The following is a 5,881-nucleotide window of genomic DNA, read 5'->3' on the forward strand; positions in this document are numbered from 1 at the left end:
CGAATGATAAAACGAAGGATAAGCGTGTTCTAGCACTCATAAATCAAAGCCGCCTTTTTCTCTCTCTTTCTGTCTCAAGTTGCTAGGGTTTGTGTTTTTATATAAAATGCACAACCCTAGTCGAGGCTTAAAATATATTATATAGGCAAAAGAAAAAGACTTCTAACCCTAAACTAATTTAGAATTTTAATAAATCCAAAAATCCTAGTTATTATTAATTAAGTCTTGCTTAATCACCCAATAACTCAATTTCGGATTTAATAGTAAACTCAAATTTCTTATTTATTTAATTAATTAAGTCTTACTTAATTAATAATAAATTATTCGAATTACTTACATTTAATTTAAATCCAAATTTAAATTAAATAATCCTCCAATCATTCTTTGTGTGACCCTTTAGGTTATTATTACGTTGGCAATAATTTTAAATCTAATTTAAAATCATAAACAATGAGCGACATCTAGTAATACATCATTGCTACCCAAGTAATAATAATTAAATCGGTGATCGATAAACCTTTCGTGAATAATGTACAATGTAATATAATCCTTTTAACCAAATATTATGGATTAAACTCGAGGCATGTTATGTGTCATCCTCTTCATGGTTTAATCCAAATTTCCTTGATCGATGAGTAGACTATCATTTCAAACCAACATTTGAGCACAGCGCCACGTATTTAATAATCTAGCTCACATAAAAGGCCAATAATATCTCTCCAAAATTATGAGGGTTAAATCTTTTCTAGATCATTCATATTTCTCACACGATTCCTAATATACCCGAAAATCCACTTTTATCATTACCTGGTCAAAGTCAACTTTTGATGTAATCAAAGTATATTAATCATAATGATTTCAAGTCGAATGAACATTACATCGTTATCACTATGAGAATTACTTATGACACAACAGACATGTAGAATCTCACATTGGGTCTATCAAACACCATGTATATTTATATCTGCTTGTGTTTTCGACATTAGTACCTTTATACATATGATCAATGAGATGTGATCATCAGTCAACAAACACACTAGTCTCAATGCCTAATTATTATCCCTTAATAATAATACTCGACTAGGGATATTTGGGAATATTGATACTATTCACATAATCTCATTTCTATGTCACGTACTTAGAGATATATAATTTATATCATATTCCAAGGACATTTATTAATCTAATATTATATCGCAGTAAATTAACACTTAATAAATTATTAAAAGAATAATTGATGGAACATGAACATTAATAATCCAAATATCATAAATAAAACATAAAAGTGTTGTTTCTAGGGCACAAACACTAACAATTTTGTAGCGGATCTTGATTATTGAGACTTGTTTTGTACATAGTAGTGTTGGTTCGAGCTTTTCAAACATTGTCGACTCGAATTTCAAGCTCCAAAAATAAGTTTAGTCAACTCGAACCCGAGTTTAATGGTGTTTACAGTCCAGGTACAAGCCTATAAGTTCTAATTTCTATGTGCATGGGATATGTTTGGCCATTCAACTTTAGGCGTCGTCCAACAACCAAAGGTTATGAAAAAAGGTATACGATGAAAATTAAGAGTTTTATGTAAAAGTTAGAACTCTGAATTGGGAATTATATGGGTAGCGTGTGTAAAAACTATGTGCATTTCTTTCCATGTAAGATCATATGGACCTGTTTGCTTCATAAATTCATCAATTCATCAAATCATCAATTGAATCAATGGCTTTAATTACTTTTCACACTAAATCAAGATTTTTTCATAGATCTTATGCACCCATACAATTTCATCAATTAATCAATTACTATTTCTCAAATAAATAATACATAATCTGAACTATCCTACTTAATAATATAGATTTAAGTTTATATATTTATTATCTTACTTAAAAATATAGATTAAATATTATATATTTAACTTCATCTCTATGTCTCACAAATATTTTTGAAATCAATAATATGTTGTAGATAATTTTATATCTTCTTGATAATATTGTTGATAGTTTTAGATTTTCGATTAGAATTTTGTTGACTCATCTTCTAACACGTGTCTTGAACTAAATTTATTAATTGAATTTATATTTATAAAATAACATCATTTTTATAAAATTAGAGTAATCTCAAAATCATTTTCATTTTTTAAAAATATACAAGATAAATTTTGTGGTAATGAATTCAAAAAAGTTATTTCGTTTCCATTTGATTCTTTAAAATTTTGTGTGAAAAATGAACACAAAGAATTATATTTAAAAGCAGTTGTAAATACTAAAAAAAAATAATAGAGCAAGTTGTATCTGAAAAGGTGGAACATGCCAAAAAAAAGGTGAATATGTGGTTTCCACAAAATTGCCTACTGTTGGGAGCTCCATCAATTATTAAATATCTTATTAATGAATCAAAGGAGTATCAATTTTTGACTCATTTGATTTACTACATTTACATACTATATTTTATTGGGCCAATTAAAAAAGCCGTTGAATCAATGAAAATACAGTTTTAATACATATGCTCTAAGCATATAAGTAATAAAAAGTTTCATTAATTGAGATCACTATTTAAATTATGACTACAGTAACACAGTATATGTTTGGCAAGAAAAACATACTTAAAATACGGTAAAAACTTGTTTTAAGAGAAGAATATTTTTTTGTATAGTTCAAAAGTACAACTTATATATGAGAAATGATCCATGTGCGGTCCCCAAAAATATCAACTTATGGAAATAATATATTATATTTTTGTTTAAAAAAAAATTTAAAAATTGAGGTAACAATATTTTATAAAAAATTTAAAGTGCTTATGCGGTTTCCCTCCCCTCATATAAAAAATTGAATAGGATGATAGGAGTATGATTCAAATTTATGATTCAAATTCAACGAGGGACTAGAAGTATAGTTATTCTATCATACAATAACTATATTAAACTGATTCTTCAGCTACCTGGCAGAAAAGGTGAGTAGATAAATAAGGCCCCTTTGGCATTTCTTAAAAATGTAACTTGTGACTTAAATTATAAAGTGTCGTATAAGTGATATGAACCTGATAAGTTATAAGTTATTTAAGTGTTTGGATAATTTCATCTACAAGTTACTTATAAGTTTATAATGTGTTTGGTAAATTGTAACTTAAAAGTTAAATTTTTTAAAAAGATAATAAAATATAAATTACAAATTACATAAATTAATAACTTTAATACATGAATATAATAAATAAAAATCTAAAATCTAAAATCTAAAAACAAGTAATAAAATTATATGATTGGAATGAGTTTTGAAATAAAATTAAAATCAAAGATAACTTACTATCATTTAAAATTTCATATCCAAAAAATTTCATCAAATTAAGTTTAGAAAAATTAATATTAAAATATTTAATATATCATACAAGTTTTAAACTAATATAAATTTAAAAAGAAGAAACTATGAGATAGAGTAAATCATGAGTTGTGATAAAATGAAAATGAAGAATGGAAAGGAAATGTTAGGACTTCTAACATTCCATTTATGGCTCAAAATGGATTCTATGTGACCGATTAGTTAATCTGTCAAATAGCTAAGCAAATATTATATGGGCTTTGGACTCAAATGAGCCCCAAGAATGATGAGCCAAACTTGCACTAAGTATTGTAGTTGATCATTCCCATTTTCTGTAGTCATATTTTTTTATATAGATCAAACAAGTCAAATTTTGATAAAAACAATAAAGAGAAATTGTAAAAAATACTAATTTTTTAAAGTTTTTTTGCAATTTTACAATCTTCGGAATTCTTTTGTAAAAATCCGGTATCAGCCAAAATCAACAGATATGCAACTAGTTGAATGGAGTTGCATGTAATTGCAGAAACTCGTCAAATGTTGTATGCAGTTCATTTCAGTTGCCAAAAACCATATTTTTGCAAAAAAATAAAATTAAAAAATAGTATTTTGCAAATTAAAAGTATTTTTACAATTTTTTTAAAAAAATAACAGTATTTTTACAAAAATGTTTTTAGACTTGGGTATTTTTCAAAACAACCAAATAAATGTTATTTTTATATTATTTAAAAAACTGAAAATTATATATTAAAGTAGATAAATATATTTTTTAATGATAAATTTTTTGTTTTGTTAAATTATTAAATATTAAGATATTCTCTATAATACCACCACCGTAGAATTGACTTTTTCACTGGAATCATCAATTTAATGACTTTTACCCATGGTAACTCTCTATATTTGATTTTTTACTTGGAATATCCCGTGTTGATGTTAGGGATTCTCGACTAGGGCAATCTTGTAATTTTCTGCATGTAATTTAAGTTTCATTAAATGTATGTGTTTGATATATTAATGAAATTTTACTTTATTACAGATTTTTCCTCTGAGTCGTTTCATATTCTGATTACACTTTACATTCTGATAATAATCAAGTTGTGCTGCTCACGTGGTAGTGTTTATTTGCTTGGTTTATTTTTGGTTATTCTTAAATGTGATTATTTTATCAGAATAATTGTTTAAATGAGATTACTTGATTAATGGGATTACTTGGTTAGTTGGACGGTTTTTCTCCTTGAAAAACTGCATGTGATAAGTAATGATTACTGAATACCCGTGCCCATGTGGTAAGCGTGGATCTCCTAGTATTGTCTTTACAGCAATGAGGAGGATTATGTTGTTACTCCGACAGTGGTTCACAGGCTCTCCATTTACCAGAAAATATTCAATTTAGTGTTGTTGTTGAGGAATCCCACTGCTTCAGGAAATGATGGCTGATTTGGGCTATGAAGAAAGTTTAGCAAAAATGGGTCAACTCAAACGTGCACTCATGCGCCAAGAATGAAGCTTTTCTTTGACTGTATCACAAAGGAATTTGGTAACAAATGTACAAATTTTGATGCCATTCCAATCTTGTCTCAACAAATTGGGTATGCTCTTCTCCATCAGTCTCATTTTGATTTTGCTAGAACTGTGCTATGCTTTATTGGTGACAGAATGAAAGAGGATAGGAATATTGTCTATTTTGCTAGATTCCGTCAATTAATTTATAGTGACTGTATAGAAGATGAACCTATCTTAGCTAGTGACCTGTTAGAATCCTTTAAGCTAGCCAAAAGGGCTTTTACTGATTTACTAAATGCTGATAACAAAAAGGAAATTTTGAGACCTCTTAGAATTCCCTTAGTTCAAACAAGCCCTGGTAAATGGTGATGTTGCCAAATACTCTGTAATTTATCCTGATGTACCACAATCACAACCTCAACCACAACCATCAGAACACTCCTATCCCTCCTCAAACACAAATATCAAATATGCTCATTATCCATCATACTTAAAAATCTCAAATTAAAATCCAAAGTTAACCTAAGCAAAACCATCTTCACCACCACTTGTAGCCCCGCTGCATTTTTTTGGACTTGCAAACCGAGAAAAGCCACCAACAACTTTATCACCAACAGCTTTATCACCTACATCCTTATCATCAGGACATTTTTTAGTAGTCAAAGGCTGCAAGTTCAATGATTCAGTGTTAGAGAGTTATAATTATATATAAGGAAAATAATAAAAATATACACACACATCACCACCACCAACATTATATACCAAAACCAATCCATTCCCAAATTCAAACCTTGGGAAAATTCTATCAAAATTCATAATCAAACCCCTCGAAATATCTCATGGATTTTTGATGCTAAAATGAATAACTTAGAAGTCACACTATAAAGAAAGTGAAATAATGAACTCATTAAAAGAACTAGAAGTATACATACACCATAACTCGATAAAAAGACAGAGATGAACACATAAAGTAATCAACATACATACATCAAGAAGAGATGTCAATTTTTTTATCTTCATCTGATGTCAATTTTCCAGTCGATTGAGTGACTTCAATCGCCGCCCCCCCT

This window comes from Apium graveolens, unplaced genomic scaffold (genome assembly GCF_009905375.1).
Source record: "Apium graveolens cultivar Ventura unplaced genomic scaffold, ASM990537v1 ctg9012, whole genome shotgun sequence".
Lineage (NCBI taxonomy): Eukaryota > Viridiplantae > Streptophyta > Magnoliopsida > Apiales > Apiaceae > Apium > Apium graveolens.